We start from the raw sequence: 20,459 nt of genomic DNA on the forward strand, positions 1-20,459 counted from the left end.
GGAGGTTTCAGCCCTCATTGTTCAGGGCCCCACACACTGGCCCCAGGGCTCTGTGTGACACAGGGCACATGACAGCCTCTCGGCCTGACACGTTGGTTGCCACAGAACTCAGTATCAGACTTGATTTAAAGAAGTAAGGAAACGAGACACGAGGCATCCCCGGGTCTATGGTCGTGACTCCCCAGCCCCTCAGCCTGCAGTGTCAGCAACCTCGTTGCTCAGACCATCTCTCTCCTCTGCCCACACCTGCTGGCTCTGCTCCCCAGCAGCTTCACGCCACCCTTGGGTTTTGCAGGAGTTGTTTCCTCGGCAGCTTCTGTTTGTGCAGATTTTGGTTCCTTGTTCTGACTCAGACCTCAGCTGAGGCCTCTCCACCTCTGTTTCTGAAGCAGCAACCCCTCCCCGTGACCCCACCTCCAGTTCCATTGTTTTAATAGGCAGTGACAGCGCCCCCTCCCCCCACAAAAGTATCTACCAGTCAGTCTCTTGTTAATCATCTCTTCTCACCCAGCATTCAAAGCCCATGAAGAAGGGGCCTTGTTTTTCTGTTCTGTGGTTGCCTTAAGCACAGTACCCTGCACCCTGGAGGTTGGCCCCGACTGGGTTATGGATGAATGAACTCTGCAGATCCTATCAGATGTCCACTTAAAGCGGTGGCTCCACAATGGACTCAGATAAAGACCCGGCTCCTCAGCAGGCCTCTCAGGCCCCCAGTCTGATCCCACTCACCCTGCCACTCTCATCTCACAATCAAACAACAGAAAATCTGCATTAAAATGTTCTCACACCTGCAGTTTTTCATTTGAGGTCTGGCAATTAATATTTTTTATTTGCCTGACATAATAAAAATTCTTACTAATATAATTTAGTAAATCAGTCAAGAAATAGTACTTTAGCCAAAGTACGAAAAGAACTTGTCTGAAAGCCAGTTTGACTCTCAAGCACGATACATTTTCTGAGGATAAAAAAAAAGTACTTTGAGTTTCAATAAAGGACATTCTAAACATTCATCTGCAGCCATGAAATTAAAAGACACTTACTCCTTGGAAGGAAAGTTATGACCAACCTAGATAGCATATTAAAAAGCAGAGACATTACTTTGCCAACAAAGGTCCGTCTGGTCAAGGCTATGGTTTTTCCAGTGGTCATGTATGGATGTGAGAGTTGGGCTGTGAAGAAAGCTGAGTGCTGAAAAATTGATGCTTTTGAACTATGGTGTTGGAGAAGACTCTTGAGAGTCCCTTGGACTGCAAGGAGATCCAACCAGTCCATCCTGAAGGAGATCAGTCCTGGGTGTTCATTGGAAGGACTGATGCTGAAGCTGAAACTTGAATACTTTGGCCACCTCATGCAAAGAGCTGACTCGTTGGAAAAGACCCTGATGCTAGGAGGGATTGGGGGCAGGAGGAGAAGGGGACGACAGAGGATGGGATGGCTGGATGGCATCACCGACTCGATGAGCATGAGTTTGAGTAAACTCGGGGAGTTTGTGATGGACAGGGAGGCCTGGAGTGCTGCGATTCATGGGGTCGCAAAGAGTCGGACACGACTGAGAGACTGAACTGAACTGAACTGAAACATTCATCAGCAAGGACTTACTCCTCCACTGCTACATCTGTTATTTTAAGCTTATTCATAATTCACAAGAGGATAATGCAGTAATAATTTGTTATAATCTTTAATTTTATAATTTAGTAGGTGCTAATTCTGGGTCTATCCTGGTGGCTTAGATGGTAAAAAACCTACCTGCAATACAGGAGACCTGGGTTCAATCCCTGGGTCAGGAAGATCCCCTGGAGAAGGAAATGGCAACCCACTCTAGTATTCCTGCTGAGAAATTCCATGGACAGAGGAGCCTGGCAAGCTATAGTCCATGGAGTCACAAAGAGTTGGACATGACTTAGCAACTAAACACCCACCACAACCAGGTGGCTAACTTTTGGCAGCCAAAATATTTAAAAACTTACTTAGAGCCTATACTTGGGCCGCAGGGAACTCAGGAAATACTTAATATTTCTACACTCTCCGTGTTGAGTACAAACACCTGTGTTGAGAATTCCTTCCATCCACCAAGTCTGATCCTATATTCCCTGCCTTTGGACAGAGTCTGGGGTCACATTCTATAGTTTTGTAATGCTTTTGGCTTTGCCGCTTGTTTAAGTGACTTTTCCCCCTGGATTGTTGTTGAGATTTTCTTGCAGGTACTGCTAGCAGGTTCCTCAGGTTTGGGGTTTTTTTTTAAGAAAATAAATTGAAGTATTGATAATTAAACTTTTGAAACTCATGCCTGTGGGCATTTGGGGAATCAAGCAGGTACTGGTGGAATTGATGTCTGTACTGGTCTGGGGCACAGACCTCGCTAACAGGGAGTGGTGGCATTTCTGAGTGTCTTTGCCAAGGACTTTCCTCTCAGGGCCCCTCAGCACGTGTATGAGTTGGACAGACAAGGGGGGCGGCCAGTCAGTGAGGCGGCAGGCATACCACAGGTGTTTGTAGTAGGTTTTGCCTAAAGGAGCATTCCGATGCATTTGATTCCAGCGGTTACATCTAGTCTCATTTCCACTCACATTATTCTTTCAGATAAACAGGCTTAGGTCCGTTCCCAGGAGACCTGGCTTGCTGGGAATATTTTTTGTTTGCTTCTGTAGCTGCTCCATGGGGCTGCCATCTGAGGAACCCTAAAACGTATGATATTCTACAATGTTCACATTCGCTTGTACATGTAAAATACCTGGAAGGATTCACGAGATGAAAACCTTGGCTGCCTCTGAGTGGGCGAACATGAGGCTGAAGGACAGGATGGGAAGGGACCAACCCTTTTATCCCTGAATTGTGAGCCATGAGCATGTTTTACCTTTTCAGAAATAAAGTTTCAAAAAGACATGAGCAGAATTTTTCTTTAAAATATTTTTCCTTAAAAAATCTATTCTGTCACCCAGCAAAAACTGAGTCCCTCTCAATGACTAGCTATCTGATCTCTAATAAACATGCTAACAACATATGACAAGGACAAAATTCTTTGTCAGTGGGAGTCTTGATAGTAACTGAAAACCCCCCAAATGGTTGATCTAGTCACATTTTTGACAGACCAGTGACATATATTCATTTCTCAAATTCTAATAAATAGTTTCCAAATGGGATCTAAGATTTGAGCGATAAGATTTTAGGACAGATAGTCCTATGGTCTGTGTTTTCTCTTACCTGGGATTTACTTCATTATCCTTATAAAGGACTTTAAGAATATAAAGTCAGGCCACAGTATTCATTTAAACAGCCACATCTCAACTTCCTTAAACTAATCATATTAAACAAAAACCTCAGCAAGAAACTCCAAACCTTGCTTTTTAAAATCCCGCGAGAATGATCTTTAAGAAGAATGTCCTTTGGTCAAGTAAAGCACACTGACCTAGGGCCCGCCTCTGCTGCTGCATTGACCAACCAGCTGTGGAACTGCCGCCTTCAAGGCTGTGCTACATCCCCCTTCCCTCCCACCCAGCAGTGGGGCCTCCGTGACATTTTTGAGCTGGAGTGTCCTTTGTCCATGCCTGTTTTCTAAAGCGCCCAGCAACTTTGGCAGTTCCTAGTGCCCTGTGGGGAGGAGGAAGCGGAGCCGTGTCATCGTTCCAAGGTGATTGCTAGTTTATTAAAACAAACCTTGCCTCCCAGAGTGTTTACAACCCTCCTTGTAGGCATCCTCTGAGTTGACCTACCAGGTTTCCTCCCAGGGACCTTCTGACATGAGCACAGACACAAAGAGCCTTCCTTCCACAAGGGCCCAGAGCACAGACTGAAGGAATCCCCAGGCTGTGGCAGGGTGCCAGGCAGGCTTCTCTCCAGGCTCCAAAAGTGGACCTGACCCCTTGAAAGAACACATTCTCACTGATCAGGCATCCTGAGTGATGTTCAGAAGGTGCAGGTGTTCAGTGACTCTGGAGACGGTCTTCAAACAGCAAGGCCCCGGCCTTCCCACTGTCCAGAGGTGTGGGCTTTTGTGGCCCATCCTCCCGCATTCAGGTCTCCTAACAGCCATGTCTTTGTGTTCAAGACTCTCCCATTCTTTTTTTCTCTTTGATTTCTAGATAAAAAGAAAAACAAACATCCACTGAACATAGAGCAAAGGAGAAAACTATTCATTTACTGCTTGATTCTCCTGATAGTAATGGATTCACAGAATGGATTTGGGGGGAGGGCGGGGGGTGTGGAATGATTAAATTATTTCTCGAATTCAGATGTTTCTCCTGAGAAATGGGGACAGACAGGGCTGGGGCTCTTCCGGATGCTTCCAAGCCACACTGAGCACAGAGCAAGACAGTGGCGGGAAGCTAGCCTTGTTCCACACTCTGCGTGACAAGGGGTGCGTGAGGGGCGTCCACCTGCCTGTCTGGAGACTGCGGGTGACAACCGCCCTCTAGGGGGCACCGTGGCACCATGCAGAACTGCGTCCTAGCCCATATCCATGGTTAGGTCAACATGTGTGTGCATGATCTGAGCACACCTGGGGTTGCCCCGCTGGTCAGGTAACCCCGGAACCCGGGTCCCGTGCCGGCTGGACCAGGGAGCAGAGGTGTCCCACCTAAAGCAGCCTGCCTCCCAGCCGCGGTCTGGAGGCAGGAGGACCAGTGCAGCCCGCAGGTCCTGTGCGCGCCAGAATCGTGGAGGAACAGAAAGGGGTGTCACAGGCTGGCCAGTCACAAGACAGAGTGAGGCCCCCGTGGCACGAGCTCAGGCCTGCCTGAACCCAGAATGATCTAAGCCCCATGTTTTCTGCTTTTGCTGTATCCTCGTGTGGGTGTTTTCTTACAACAAGCCAGTTTTCTTGACAAATTTCAGTGAGTCTGTTCTTTAAAGCCCCAAATCCCAAGTAACCCAATGTTCTAGTGTTTTTTCTCTACCCACATGTACCTGTGTACTTTTTCTTACAGAACTGGGCCAGTGAAATGCAGTCTTTTTTTTTTTTTAACTTGACAATATACTGTGAGAATTCTCATAAATATGGCTAAGGCTTTATTGAATTTCCTTGACAGGCACCCAGACTTCTGAACAGCCATCATGACAGCCAAGTCCAGTTTGCTGCCCATCTACTGAAAATCATCTGCCACAGAAACCCACCACCCAATTGGGTGAAGTTGTCCCCCCCAGAGTCTGTCCAGCCCCAGTCCTGGCCACCACCCTCACCCTCCCCTGGCCCACCCAAGACATCTAGCTACAGTTCTCACTGTCTCAGGCCAAAACCAGTTTTTAAAGAGCAGAAACATATTGGAACTATCAAAAGAACATGAAATGAGCCATGGAGAAGCATAAGCATAACTTCCAGTTCTACTTGTTCTGTGACATTTTTAAAAGAACAAATCTGTCATCAAGACAAGCTGAAACAGAAGCCGCGTCTTTTGGTATCAAGTGCTGTCTGTGGTGAGGATGGGCCTGGCAGTGACCTAGGCCGAGGGCCATCCTGACCCCTGCGTTTGTGGGACTGCCAGCATCACTAAACACCAGGCCCCTGCCACCCCCAGCTGTGGTGCACATCCATGTTTGTTTCTGCCCTCCAGCCCTCTGCAATCTCTCTAGCATCATCCAGATTGCAGGAAAAAACTGCGAGGCTGTGGTGCTGGCTTTGTTCTCCCCCGCGTGTCTTTGGGACACGGCAGGAGAAAGGGAAGGAAAATGGTGCTCACTCCCCCACGTGAATGCACCTGAAGTCACCTGCCAGCCACCATCCTTCTGCCCACATGGCTCACACAGCTGTCAGAACAGACCTGGCTGAACACCGAATACCTGTCGTTTGGCTGTGTGTTCATTATATCTTAAATTTTTTCCAATAAAAACATGAAACCAGGGAATAGTGCCACATATTATTCTGCCTAATAACAATAGCATGTGTGTGTGCTAAGTCACTTCAGTTGTGTTCGAATCTTTGCTGCCCCATGGACTGTAGCCCATCAGGCTCCTCTGTCCATGGGATTCTCTAGGCAAGAATACTGGAGTGGGTTGCCATTTCCTCCTCCAGGGGATCTTCCCAACCCAGAGATTGAATCCACGTCTCTTAGTCTCCTGCATTGGCAGGCGTGTTCTTTACCACTAGCACCACCTGAGAAGCCCAATATCATTAGGATGCAAATGAGTCAGCATTTCCCATGGACTCCCTGAGTTGGCCATGGGGTCTCATGTCCCATCCTGCCCCCCCCTCCACCCCCTTGCAGCTCTCACTTGCCCCAAGTGCAGCTACAGGCTGTTCTTTCTGACTCTGGTCCTAGCACCTTCAACCCATGCTCCTCATAGTCACCACATGACCTTTGTAAAGTGCAAATGTTTCCAAACTTCTGGCTTTAAATCTGCAGTCACTTTTCGCCTGCTCCCTAGAGGATTAACAGCTGAGCTCCTAACAGTGCACAGGCCACCTCCGAGAGTGACTCCTGCCCACCTCCCTAGTCTTTGCTGTCACCCCTGCTTGGCTCCAGAAGCTCAAATACTTGTAATCCCGCACACGTCCTGCTTGCCTCCTGCTGGCTATGGCCTTTCCTGAATCACCAAATTAGAACTGGTGCCAGGAGAAACACATACTGTGCTCATGGGCTTCCAAAACCATGGACAAGTTTTCTATTTTCACCTTAAATCGGGACACGTGCCCAGCTTCATCTGTGAGCCAGACAAGATGTGAAGATGGTGCGCTGGGCGGGGCTTCAGGCTGTGGTTTAAGCCCCAGCATTGCCTGGATGTCCTGGGCAGGTCACAGAGCGAGTCTGAATCTCATTCTCTTTTATGTAAAACCAGGGTTACAAGCACCCACCCGAAAGGGGGAGGAATCTGTGAACTGTTGGATATAGAGAAACCTACGATCTTTTCAGTGCTACAAAAATGTATTGTGAGCTTAAGGTGACCTGCCTGCTGTGAGCCCAGGGGCAGAAGCAGAACCCATGTGGTTGGGGTGAGGGGGGGCTTGGTGATGTTTTATCAGATGGGTTCTGTCAGAGAACATCTTGAATCCTGGGAAGAGTTGTCTGTGGCAGACTCTGGCACATGAAACACACCATTGGCCGTTCCATCAAACAGCAGATGCTTAGGATTAAAGTGAAATGGGATTGGCCATGTATGGAGAACTGTTGGCTGGGTGATAGCTACATTGAAAGTGGAAGTGTTGGTCACTCACTTTGTGACCCCATGGACTATAGCCCACCAGGCTCCTCTGTCCTTGGGATTTCCCAGGCAAGAATACTGGAATGGGTTACCATTTCTTTCTTCAGGGGATCTTCCAGACCCAAGGATCGATCTTGAGTCTCCTGCATTGCAGGCAGATTCTTTACTGTCTGAGCCAATGGTTTTTAAAAATATTTTCAATACTTGTTTATTTTATGTGTTTGGCTGTGTGGGATCTTCAGTCTTCATTGTGGCATGTGGGATCTAGTTCCCTGACCAGGGATCAAACCCAGGCCCCCTGCTTTGGGAGTACGGAGTCCCAGCCACTGGACCACCGCGAAGTCCCTGGAATACGTTTGAAATGTCCTGTTTTATTCACAAGGAGGTGTTGTGTAGTCTGCATTTATTTCACAAAGTTATAAAATGCAAGCTCAGTATTTACTTTCTAAGTTCATACTTCTTATGTAATATTTTTAATTTTTTTATTCAAACGTTGCCATATTGTTAGAGAGTAAGGACTCATTGCCCGGTTGCACGGGAGTTAATACTGTGACACCCGCCTTGAGAAGAGAAAGGTTTACTGCCCGGGGGACCGGCATGGAGACAGAAGGCTCTCGAATCTGTCTCCTTGCTGGCTGACCCCACAATAAAGTTCTTTCTTTTCTCAAAAGCTGATGCCATAATATTGGCTTCAGTGTGTCCCAGGCAGCAAGTTGTTACCCAGGTACAATTCTGGTAACCACAAAGGGAGCAAAGTCTTGTGACCACCTGCCCAAGGCACTGTAGCCCCCGACGGGTGTGGGCCCTCACCACTGATCCTGACCAGCCAACTCAGACCGAATTTGCCTGGACGGTGGGTGGTTGGGTTCCTGCGTCCCCATCGTGGTGCTCCAGGCTTCTCAGAGCTACTTCACGTTTGAAAAGAATAGCTTTTGGGTCAGCCTCAGCCATCTTTGGGGGTAACTGTGTTAAAATGTACCTCTGCCTAAATTGTCTAATAACCTTGTTGGGCTTGCAGGTTAGAGTCCCACCCTGGAGAGACAATATGATAGGTTCTAGGTGCTGAGGTTCTGATTAGAGTTCTGGTTAGAGCTCCGCATCCCAGGTCACGGTCCCAGCCTTTAGGTTTGTCCATTTGTCTGTGTTTGTCTGTGTCTGACTTTTCTTTGTTATGACTGGCCAATAGGCGTTGCTTTTTGAATGACTTTAGCAAACCTGACAGAGAAGGCAATGGCACCCCACTCCAGTACTCTTGCCTGGAGAATCCCAGGGACCGGGGAGCCTGGTGGGCTGCCGTCTATGGGGTTGCACAGAGTCAGACACGACTGAAGTGACTTAGCAGCAGCAGTAGCAAACCTGATGTTAATGAGAGTCTGCTGAGTAGAAACCTTGCCTTATGGAGGTGTCGGGCTTTCACCTAACCTAATATGATCACCTGGCTGTATTGATGCAGGTGAGTATTCTTTTTTTTAATAGCTTGTTTTGAATTTTTATTGTATATTATTTATTTAGTTAGTTTGCTATGCAGCTTGCAGGATCTTAGTTCCCCTACCAGGGACTGAACCCAGGTTCTGACAGTGAAAGCATGGAGTACTAACCACTGGACTGTCAGGGAATTTCCAGTACAGGTATGTGTTCTTAATGGAACCAGACCTGACTATCTTCTTGGGATGAGAGGGTAGAGGAGCAACGAGAGCTAGGAGAAATCATCTATTTCCGAATGGGCGGTCACCATGGATTAGAAAGCACAGCTGCGCGTCTTTAGTGACTTAATGAAAGGTAGAGATTAAACAGAAATGAAACAGGTGGGGCCATGTTATTAGATGAATAGGTATTTAAGGAAGGTTGAGATTGTTAAGGCAGTAACAGAACAAACAGGGACTTTATATAATTACTTTCAGTTGAAATAAAAAATATAGTCGTCAAACTTGGCCTACATTTAGCCAAGGGTAAAACAAAAATATCTTCCAAACATAAGCAAAACTTGTTAAGAAAAATTTTAGTGGGGTTGCTGAAAATAGCTTCTAAATGTTAAATACGTCTAGGGAGGGCCCTGAGGAGGTCTGAGTGTTTTGAAGACGGCGGTGATGTGCCTGATGCAGGTCGTAGCTAAGAATCCTGTGGCCATGGAGCCCCATCACCAGGTGTGTGCTGCGCTGTTTGTACCTTTCCTGCTCTGTTTGTGTCTTTTCTGATCACAATATGGTTCTTTTCACCGCGTGCTTTTCTTCTGTAAGTTTTAACACTACGTTCCTGTTCTCTATGACTTCCTACTATAAATGGCATACTGGAGTTATGGAAAAGAGAATGATTTTCTTTTGTAGTATTGCCTGGTCCCAGCGTTAGCTGGAGTCATGGGGGGAGAATGGCCCAAGAATGGGTCTTTGAATTATAATACTGTTTTACAATTACACTTGTGTTTGCAAAAGAGAGGAGAAATCAGATGAAATCAGCTTTATCCCCATTTCCTGCTAGGGAAGAGGCTTCATACGACGGGACACATTTTGGGTTTTCCTCACTGACAATTGTTTAAAAAGTGTATTGACGTATCATTGATTTACAATCTTGTATTAATTTCTGCAGTATAGCAAAATGACTCAGATATACACACACATATGTGTGTATATATATAGATATATTTTATATTCTTTTCCATGATGGTTTATCACAGGATATTACATATAGTTCCCTGTACTATACAGGAGGACCTTGTTGCTTATCTTCACCGACAATTTTAACCCTTTTGTATGAGCCACACTAGTAGGTAGTTAACATTGAACTGCTCGTGTACTTGTGTGTATATACATATAAATATATACACCTGTGTATATGGGCTTCCCTCATAGCTCAGTCAGTAAAGAATCTGCCTGAAATGCACTAAACTTGGGTTTGATCCCTGGGTCAGGAAGATCCTCTAGAGAAGGAAATGGTAACCCACTCCAGTATTCTTGCCTGAAGGATCTCATAGACAGAGGAGCCTGGCAGGCTACAGTCTGTGGGTTTGCAAGAATTGGACACGATTTAGCAACTAAGCCACCACCACCTGTGTATGTATGTACCTGTATGTATGGATGGATATATGCTAAGTTGCTTTGGTCATGACTCTGTGCGATGCTATGGATGTAGCCCACCAGCCTCCTCTGTCCATGGGATTATCTAGGCAAGAATACTGGAATGGGCTGCCATGCCTTCCTCCAAGGGATTTTCCCAACCCAGGAATCAAACCAGCGTCTTTTAAGGCTCCTTCATTGGCAGGCAGGTTCTTTGCCACTAGTGCCACCTGGGAAAGCCCCCCCCACCCCCCCACACACATTAAAAAAGAAAGCTTGCTAGGAGGAAGAAACATTGGTGATGGTGCTAACAGCCATGGCCTCTATGGAGACCTTGGGCTGAGTGTACTCTACCTGGAAATTGCCCAGATGTCTAGGTCACCTTGTCTGTGACTCTGCTGAGGAGGTGAAATGTTTTGTCATCTCCCAGGAACAGTATACCCATACACCCTCAGAGAGTAGGTGAGGGTTGAGTATCTCAGCCCTTGTCCTCCTGAATTCCTCTCTTGGATTCAGCTCCGAGTCTAAGGCAGCCCCTCATCTGACTTTCTCTCAGGTGACACAGTCCCCTCTTCCACCCTCCTCGCCATCTGAGGTGCTGAGACCGAGCCTGGACTCCCTGCCTGTGACAGGCCACCCCGCCCTCAGCACACGCGGACTGTCAGGAGAGGTGACCCACTGGCTGCAGTCTCGGAGCTGCCAGGACAGACTGGCGGCCAGGTGGCACGCGTGACCTTCAAGCCACAGCTGTCGACTGTCTCCTGTGGGGAAGCTCTCCAGGGTCCCCTCCGCGAGCTCACAGCCACGCTGCTCCTCGTCCTCTGTTGCCCTCACGGCCAAGCTGTGGACAGTCACCCCTGCATCTGCTTGCTTCTTTCCAGAAACCACACTAGCAGATGGAATTGGTTGCTAAACCCTAAGGTTCTTGCTTTGCCTCTGCTTCTGGTGGGGAGTGAGAGAAGGCCATTTTCCAGAGATCTGCAGTCCACAGACTGTTTGGAACCTGGGCTACTGACTCAGTCTTGACTTGAGGGCTGCTTGCTTGCGCACTCTCTAGTCGGCCGTTTTCGGAGGGGCGGCTCAGCCCTCAGAAGCAGCACTGGAGGCGGCGGTGTGCTAGAGGGGCAGACCCGCTGTGCCCCGCTGCTCCCCACAGGAGCAAGGCGCGCCCTGAGCCTCGGATGAGCGCATCTGACGCTTCCCTCCACCCCCACCCTGAACACTTCCCAGGTGCAGCCGACACCGCAGCACAAGCCTCGAGTTTCTGATGAGACACTGACTGACCTCAGCCCGATCCACAGAGGCCGGCAGAAAGGGCAGGTGTCCATTGGAGACAGTTGTTCCGGGCCATTCCGTGCTTTTTGCCGCCAAGAAGTGAACTGTCTTGAGCACCACGATGGGGGAACGCCGGTTGGCCTTCAGAGGATGGACTCTGGCTGGAGACCGTGGGGCTGTCCTACCGTCAGCTGACCCCCCAGGACCAAGTGTCACAGGTACAAGTTCTGGGCTCACAAGGCTTGACCTTGGCTGGTTCTTCCAGGTTGTTTTGTACATTTTTCAGCAGCAGGTGGGGGGAAGACCCTCAGAAAGCACCCTTCCTGCCTGAGCCAGGGCCTAATGACCTTGACTTAACGAAATCTGCTCCTCCTTCCAGTCCTCCCGAGATCCCCCGTCCCTACCATGTGAAGGGGGAGCCCTGCCCCTAGAGCCCAGACTTCCACCAAAAGCCCTCCCAGGGCCCCAAGTCCTGCCCCAGCTCTGTACCTTCTTTACCAGATAGTCAGGGGGAATTCTCCCCTCCATGAACCTGCCAGGGCGCTCAGGTCAGTCCAGGGGTCCTCTGCCCCAGGCAGGCCAAAATCCCTAGAGACAAGCTTCAGCAGGTCCAGACAGCCAAGGTCACCCCTCCTTCTTTTAAAAATGAATTTCTAAGTCAAAGCTAACATTGACTTTCTCTGTGACTTGCTTTTTGCACTGAGGGTATTCCACGTCAGCATATATGGAGCCATCACACTCTTTTAACAACCATACTTTTTTTTTTTGGTGGATACTTTTTTTTTTAAACAACCATACTTTCAAAATTAGGAAGTGGCTGTTGTGTTCTTTCCGCTGCTGTTTTTGCTGCTGTTGATGATCTTTTTTTTAATGCTTTTAAAAAATGTATTAATTTATTTATGGTTGTGCTGGGTCTTCGTTGCTGCATGGGCTTTTCTCTAGTTTTGGCGAGCCCAGGCTACTCTCTCGTTGCGGCTTGCAAGGTTCTCATAGCGGTGGCTTCTCTTGTTGTGGAGCACAGTGCAGGCTTCAGCAGTGGCGGCCACTGGGCTCAGTAGTTACGGCTCCCAGGCTCTAGAGCACAGGGTCAGTTGTGGCGGGACATGGGCTTTGTTGTTCTGCAGCATGTGGGATCCTCCCAGATCAGAGATGGAACCCATGTCTCCTGTACTGGCAGGCGGATTCTGAACCACTGTGCCACCAGGGAAGCCCTATTGACGATTTAGAATTAGGAGGCAGGTGATGTGACCGGGAGAGAGACTGGCGGGGCCTCCTACCTGGACTGGATGTGTGCTGACCTGTCCAGCAGGAGCATTCCTATAACCAGGCTATGTCTTGGGGGTGCAGGGATCCCCTAATGTAGATTTGGCTTCTACATCTCTGCAGAGGAGGGTGAGGAAAGTTGTGGTCCTCCATTTCATTCTAGGTTTTCATGGCACTAGCCTATCACACCTTCAAAGATGTTTTTAATGATGTTAAATGGCCCTCCCTTCCCTTTCATTTCTCTTTCTCTTTCCTGAATCAAAGACAAACTTCAAATGTTTAGAGTGGCAGTTTCACCCAGTTCAATGCTTTTATAAGTGTTGGCAAGAAAGAAATTCCCCAAGCAAAACATGTCAAAGTGATCTTTGTGAAACAGGCATGGTGGAGAGTGTTTTTCAAATGCTGGCGATCAGCAGGATTCTTGAAATAGAATTACAGCCTTTGAAATCACATCTTATAATTAATTGTCCCAAGATCACAGCTGGGCTTTTCTCTCACAGAACTTTCAAACAGCCACAAGAGTAATGCTACCTGGTGCTTTGTTTTTCGTAAGACCAGCACAGAATCTCCTTCCTAGTTAGCTCATGTACGTTTATTAACTGGACACACCATGGTTGAGTGTGGGGCTCAGGGCAGGGCCAATGTTCATCTGAGGTCCTGGCTCCTGCTTGGAGCTTCTCCAGGGCTGTGCTGCTCCCCAGCCTGAGATTCCACTTGTTCTAACAACTGCTGAGCTGTCAGGGAGACCCCTGAGCCAGAGACTGACACTCAAGGTCTGAATCTTCCTCAGGTTAGAAAGGGGATTTCACAGACTGTAATTCTTTTGGCAAATATGCCGATATCGTTTTTAAAATAATTTTATTTATTTATTTTTGGCTGTGTTGGGTCTTTGTGGCTGCACGGGTTTTTCTCTAATTTCAGTGTACCGGCTTCTCATTTCAGTGGCTTCTCCCGTTGCAGAGCACAGGCTCAATAGTTGTGACACATGGGCTTTGTTGCTCTGTGGCACTTGGGATCTTCCCGGACCAGGGATCGAACCCATGTCTCCCGCATTGGCAGTTGGGTTCTTTACCTCTGAGCCACCAGAGAAGCCCTGATGTCATCTTCAAATTCTAAAATTGTATTTCCAAGTTCTCACCCATGTGGAGGTGACAGAGGACTCCTGTGAATGGCTCAGCTCACAGAGTCTGAGAGGGAGGAACTGATGGGGGAACAAGTGAAGCCTGAAAATTCTACAGCATCTCCCACTCTGAGGAGGGCACCTAGCGAGTCCTGGATGATGTCAAACCAAAGACATCATAAATCAGATTCGTTGTAGTAGGCAGTGCTTCCCAACTGAGAGTTCAAAAGATTTACTCTGTTAGAAGATAGAATGGCCACTGTTTCTATTTCAACTTAAAAAAATAGCTCAGTATCTGCTTTTTTAAAATTTCAGCCTTAAAACAAGTTCGAGAGCCATCAAATGCTTAAGCGGTACACAGACTAGCTGAGCTCGCTCTGTACCAGCTTCTAAGAGGACTCTTTGAGAGGACTATTAAGTCCTCAGGCTTTTATCCTTATTTCTGTGTCATTTACCTTCTGGAAATGAATCCCTTATCAGATGTGTGATTTGCAAATATTCTCTCCCATTCAGTAGGTTTGCTGTTTTGTACAGGGCAACAGAGGATGAGATGGTTGGATGGCATCACTAATGCAATGGCCATGAACTTAGGCAAACTCCAGATGGTGATGGACAGGAGAGCCTGGCGTGCTGCAGTCCATGGGGTCATGAAGAGTCAGACACTACTTGGTGACTGAATAACAACAAAACAGGAAACCCACTGAATGGGAGCCCCCCAGAACCTATAGAGAATTCCTAAAACTTAATAACAAAAATGAAAAACCTGGTTAAAAATGGGCAAGGTCCTTAAATGTACATTTCTCTGAAGAAAATATACGAACATTTTCGCCTAGATCTATGACGTATTTATCTGACCACAATTCTTATGCAGCAAATCAAACTATCTCTAATTCTTCAAAAATCAGTGTTAAAAGAGAAAACACAGTTTAAAAAAATCCAACTTGGCTTTTCATTTATGGAGGAAAAAAGTCTTCTATTTACAATATATGATTTCTGAAAGAATAAGAACATAATTTGAAACTAAACAGAAAAATCATAAAAATAAACCTACTGATGTTTTCTAACCAAAAACTGCAAAAATTTAAGACAGCTGCTTTGGCTTATTTTTTTAAATTTTATCTTATGGAAGTACAGTTGGCCTTGATTTGAACTGTGGTGTTGGAGAAGACTCTTGAGAGTCCCTTAGACTGCAAAAAGATGAAACCAGTCAATCGAAAGGAAATCAGTCCTGAATATTTATTAGAAGGACTGATGCTGAAGCTGAAGCTCCAATACTTTGAGGCCACAAGAGACAAGCAACGAAGATGCTATTACTATACAGCAGGCCCTATGTCAAAGTCCTCTCCATCTAGTACAATTTAATTCTACATACGGCTAAATGCCAACAAAGGTCTATATAGTCAAAGGTATGGTTTTCCTAATAGTCATGTATGGATGTGAGAGTTGGACCACAAAAAAGGCTGAAGAATTGATCCTTTTGAACTGTGGTGCTGGAGAAGACTCTTGAGTGTTCCTTGGACAGCACAGAGATCAAACCAAGGGACAAGGGAGAAAACACATGTTAAGCAACTTTGGGAAAGTAATAAATATTAAAACAGCATAAAATGAATTTTAAAAATTTATATTGACATTGCATATCCTGATTTTTTGTCGAGATCTGCTTCTTGAGGGAGAGAAGGCAATGGCACCCCATTCCAGTACTCTTGCCTGGAAAATCCCTGGTAGGCTGCAGTCCATGGGGTCACACTGAGTCGGACACGACTGAACGACTTCACTTTCACTTTTCACTCTCATGCATTGGAGAAGGAAATGGCAACCCACTCCAGTGTTCTTGCTGGAGAATCCCAGGGATGAGGGAGCCTGGTGGCCTGCCGTCTATGGGGTCGCACAGAGTCGGACACGACTGAAGCGACTTAGCAGCAGCAGCAACTGCTTCTTGAGAGCCACCTTAATTGTTTGTATGCTTGATATTAGAGATTTTAAATATTAGCCTACTAAAACATGATTTCCAGGCATTTCCCTGCTAGGCTTTCAAAAGTACATGTTTTTAACATCTAATAATTTTTCAAAAGTTTTTCATAATTTTACTTTATTTTTGTTTACCAAAAACAAATTCTTTAGAAATGCTGCTTTAGGTTGGAGAGTCAAATATGTGTTATAATTAGATAAGTGTCAATAGTGTAATGACTACTTGTTCCTTAATTTTTTTCATTCATACTCTTTCTAGAGCTTGACTAACCAGGCCACTTTAATCAGTCTAATCAGACTAATCAGAATATCCTATTCTAGAGAATCATACCTAATGACATCACATTGACAGGTTGTTGTCATACATATTTCGTCCAGATAACTAAGTTTGCTGTTTGTTGAATGTCATGGACATCTTTCATCCCAAAATATAAAAATACATAGACTTTTAAAAAATAGGTAATATTCTACTGAAATGAATGTCATAATTGAATTAATCAATCCATTGTTGATGGGTCTTTAGTTTTTCCAGTGTTATTAAAAATAGTAATATGTATGCATGCCACACTTGTCATCTTACAACCTTGGAATAAGTTTCCGGATCACAGTTTATGTACACTTTACATTTTGTTAGATGTTCTCAATTTCTCTCTCAGAAGACTGCCTCATTTACAGTCCCACCAAGAGGATGAGAGTTTTATTTAGCTACTGCTTCAGCTTCTAGAAACCTGCAAAGTAAAATATTTAACAAAGGAACTCTTAAATATTCACTAGAGGGACATTTCTCATTCTTTATTTAGCAGAAAGACCCCCCACCCCCGCCATTTCATTCAGATTCTATAGAGATTGTTTCAACTGATGCTTCTTTGTTGTAATTAGACCCACACATTACCTTCCCAGGGAAATGGTAACCCACCTTACTTTTAAAAGCCTGTGTAGCTCTAAAAGCTTTTCAACAACCACAAGAAGAACGTCCTTTTGATGGCAAACTTCAAAGCTTTGTTTTGGTTAAGGCTCTTTTCTTTTCTGTTGCAACCTCAGTGAAAAAATGGAATTCCTTTACTTGAAAACTCGATTTTCTGTCCTTAAAAGCATGCCTCCATCAGCATCCCTGAATTCAACAGGATTGAGATGCTGCATTTATGAATAAGCCTGAGCTCTCTCCTCCTGTTTGGGAAGCTCTGCTGGAAGGAAGGAAGAGAGGGAAGAAGAGAAAGAGTGGGAGGAAGAGGGGGAAGGAGGGACCGCAACCTGAAAGCTAAGCTACTAAGAGCTTCCAAAGGACTAGGAGCCGAAGTGAAGGTATTTGGTTAAGTCACAAATGGCATATCTGTGTGGCTGGAACAAGAGCCAGAACCCCAGATGGTTCAGTGAACCAGAAAGTCTAATGCACCATGAAACTACCTTGTGCAGTTTCAGCTATTCCAGGCTCTGTCCAGTCAGCCAGAGCAAAGAGCAAGGAGAGGTTCAGCAACTTGCCCAAGGTCACCTGTAAGTAGGTGGTGACAGATCCCTGCTCCGGCCAGATTCTCTGTCTTTTGGGCCCACTGCGGTGCCTGGCGCCTGCTATTTTATACAAGTGCCAGAACAACCTTGTAGTTAGCATCAGGAGTGTTTATGCAAATGATCTAATTGTGATCAACTAGTTCACAGAGCAGAGGTCAGCAGAGCATGGCCCAGGGGCCAAATCCAGTCCTTCATTTGTTTTTTTTTAAATAAAGGTTTTGGGGGGAAGAGGAGCAGCCACACTCCTTTGCTGAGATGGTGTCTCTGCACGACCACAGGGCAGCAGGGTTGGGTAGCTCTGACAGAAACATGTAGCATCGCCCCTTCCCCCCACCGGAAAACTGACAACCTTCAAACTCAGTTTTATCAAATTAAAAAAAAATACTGTGTCCCATTAAATCATCTCATTATACCCACTCCTTGTGTAACAGAATCCTGCAGTTTGAGATTGTATTTCGTGTATCCTTGTGGACAAGTCAGAGTCATGGACAACAGTACAATTAGTCACTAATTCAGAGTCTGTGGGGAAAGGTCACCCCCCTCAGTCACATGAAGGTCATACATATGCCATGGTCTTGGAGTTGAGAGGAGGTTGCTTAGGTAACTGGAGAAAACTCGACGGGAGTTCTTTTTTTAAATACATATATATACACATATATTTTAATTTTATCAAAGTATAGTTGATTTACAATGTTGTATTTCTTCTGCACAACAAAGTGACTCAGTTTTATATATTATAGCCTTTTTCATCTTCTTTTCCATTATGGTTTGCCACAGGATATTGAATACAGTTCCTGTGCCATACAGTACGATCTTGTTGTTTATCTATCCTATATGTACTAGTTTGCATCTGCTAATCCCAAACTTCAAAACCTTCCCTCCCCTAGCCTCTTCCTCCTTGGCAACCACAATCTGTTCTCTGTCTGTGAGTCTGTTTTTGTTTTGTAGGTAAGTTGATTTGTGTCCTATTTTAGATTCCACATGTAAGTAACGTCATGTGGTATTTGACTTTTTCTTTGATTTACTTCACTTAGTATGATAATCTCTAGTTGCATTCATGTTGCTACAAGTGGCATTACTTTGTGTTTTTATGTCTGAATAATATTCCATCGTATATGTGTACCACATCTTCTTTATCCATTCCTCTGTTGGTGGATATTTAGATTGCTTCCACCTCTGGGCTATTGTGAATAAAGCTTCTGTGAACATAGGGGTGCATGTATCTTTTTTAATTATAGTTTTGTCCAGATATATATCCAGGAGTGGGGTTTCTGGGTCTATGGCAACTCTATTTTTAGTTTTTTGAGGAACCTCCATGCTGTTCTCCGTAGTAGTTGTATCAATTTAATTCCCACCAACAGTATAAGAAGGTTCTCCTCTACACACCGTCTCCAGCAGTGTTTGTAGATTTTTTGATGATGGCCATTCTGACTGGTGTGAGGTGATACCTCATTGTAGCTTAGTTCTACACTTTGAAATGTACTTGGACAGCCAAGAATCACTGAGCATTTGAGAAAAACCTCTCATATGAAAGTCAGAGACCAAAACAAACACAAACAACAGCCACAAAACTAAAAAATCACAATCTGAAGAATAGCCATAGATTAGGCAAGGAACATACATACTTTCCCTAGCCTCTGGAAGATAAGACAGGCTATTGCATAAGAATAGAATAGGATGACATATAAATAATTAAGAGAAAAACAATAACAGAAAAGGCAAAACAAAAAAGAGCCCTTGGAAATTAAAAGTATGAAACCAGAAATGAAAAGCTCAATAAATAGATTGAAAACATAGTTGGAGAGGTTTCCCAGAATTTAAGTATAAAGACAAAGAGATAACAAATAGGAAGTAAGACCATAAAAGCAGAGAAGTATGAAGACTTGATAGAAATGACAGGAGTTACAAAAATAAAGAATAGAACAGTGCGGGAGGAAAATCATGAAATAAATACAGAAAATGCTGCACAACTGAAGTGCACAAGCCCTCAGGTTGAAAGGGCCCATTAGGCACCTCATCCACACAAAGAATAAAGCTAATCCTAGCTCAATTTTATAAAAACAGGGACAAAATAGAGAATTTTAAAACATTTTTTTCTTAAAGAAGGGGGAAGTTGAAGTATTTTTTTTTTAAACAAGGATCTGAAATTTAAAAAGCATTGAGTTTTTTCATAGTAACACTAGACAGTGGGAAGACAGCAGCTAACTTGTCAATATCTGAGGTAGACCTGTTCCAACCAAGTCAGTTAATTGTCAGCACAGAAAAAAGATACTTTAAGATATGCAAGATCTCCAAAAAGTGAATCTCCACACATTCATTCTCTAAAGGCTACTGGAGGGTGTGCTCTGTGGAAAGCAAAGAGTAAACTAAGAAAGAGTAAGACCAGGAAAGAAGGGTTGGTTATGGGCTGAATTCACATGTTGACCTTCTAATCCTCAGGAGCTCAGAATATGATTGTATCTGGAAGTAGGGCCTTTAAGGAGGTAATCAAAGGAAAATGAGGTCACATGGGTGGGACCTAATCCAGCATGATTGGTGTCCTGATTAGAAGAGGGGACAGACACGTACAGAGGGACAATCACGTGAGGACACAGGGAGGAGATGGCTGTTACACGCCTCAGGAGAACCAACCCTGCCCACACCCTGATCTCTGACTTCTAGCCTTCACGACTGTGAGAAACTACTGTGCTGCTGTTCACGCCACCCAGTCTGTGGTGCTTGGTCATAGCAGCCCTAGATACTAATGAAGGAGCCAATATAGCAAGACAAAGGGGAAGCCTGGGATGCCGGTGAAGGAATGCCTGAAGAGGAACGGCAGAGGCCTATAGAGAGCAAGTCACAGAGATGAGCAGCTCACAAGTTCCTGGAGAGACATCTCAAGAAGTAACAGACATCCGGGGTGTTTACATACACAGAACACACAACTCGGAGGAAATTACTTGTAAGTACATTGAAAACTAAATAATCAAAAAAGTAAAAAAGCAATCACCAATTTTTCAGAAAATAGAAGGTACAGGAAAGGCAAGGCAGTTCTGGCTCATTACATGGCACACCTGTGAATAGCCCTGGCCTAGGCTCAGTCATATAGTGGATCAGACCCAAATGATCACATTAACTCTGAGATAAATCTCAGCATCTAAAAGTAT

The sequence above is a fragment of the Dama dama genome, chromosome 27 (genome assembly GCF_033118175.1).
Source record: "Dama dama isolate Ldn47 chromosome 27, ASM3311817v1, whole genome shotgun sequence".
Taxonomy (NCBI): domain Eukaryota; kingdom Metazoa; phylum Chordata; class Mammalia; order Artiodactyla; family Cervidae; genus Dama; species Dama dama.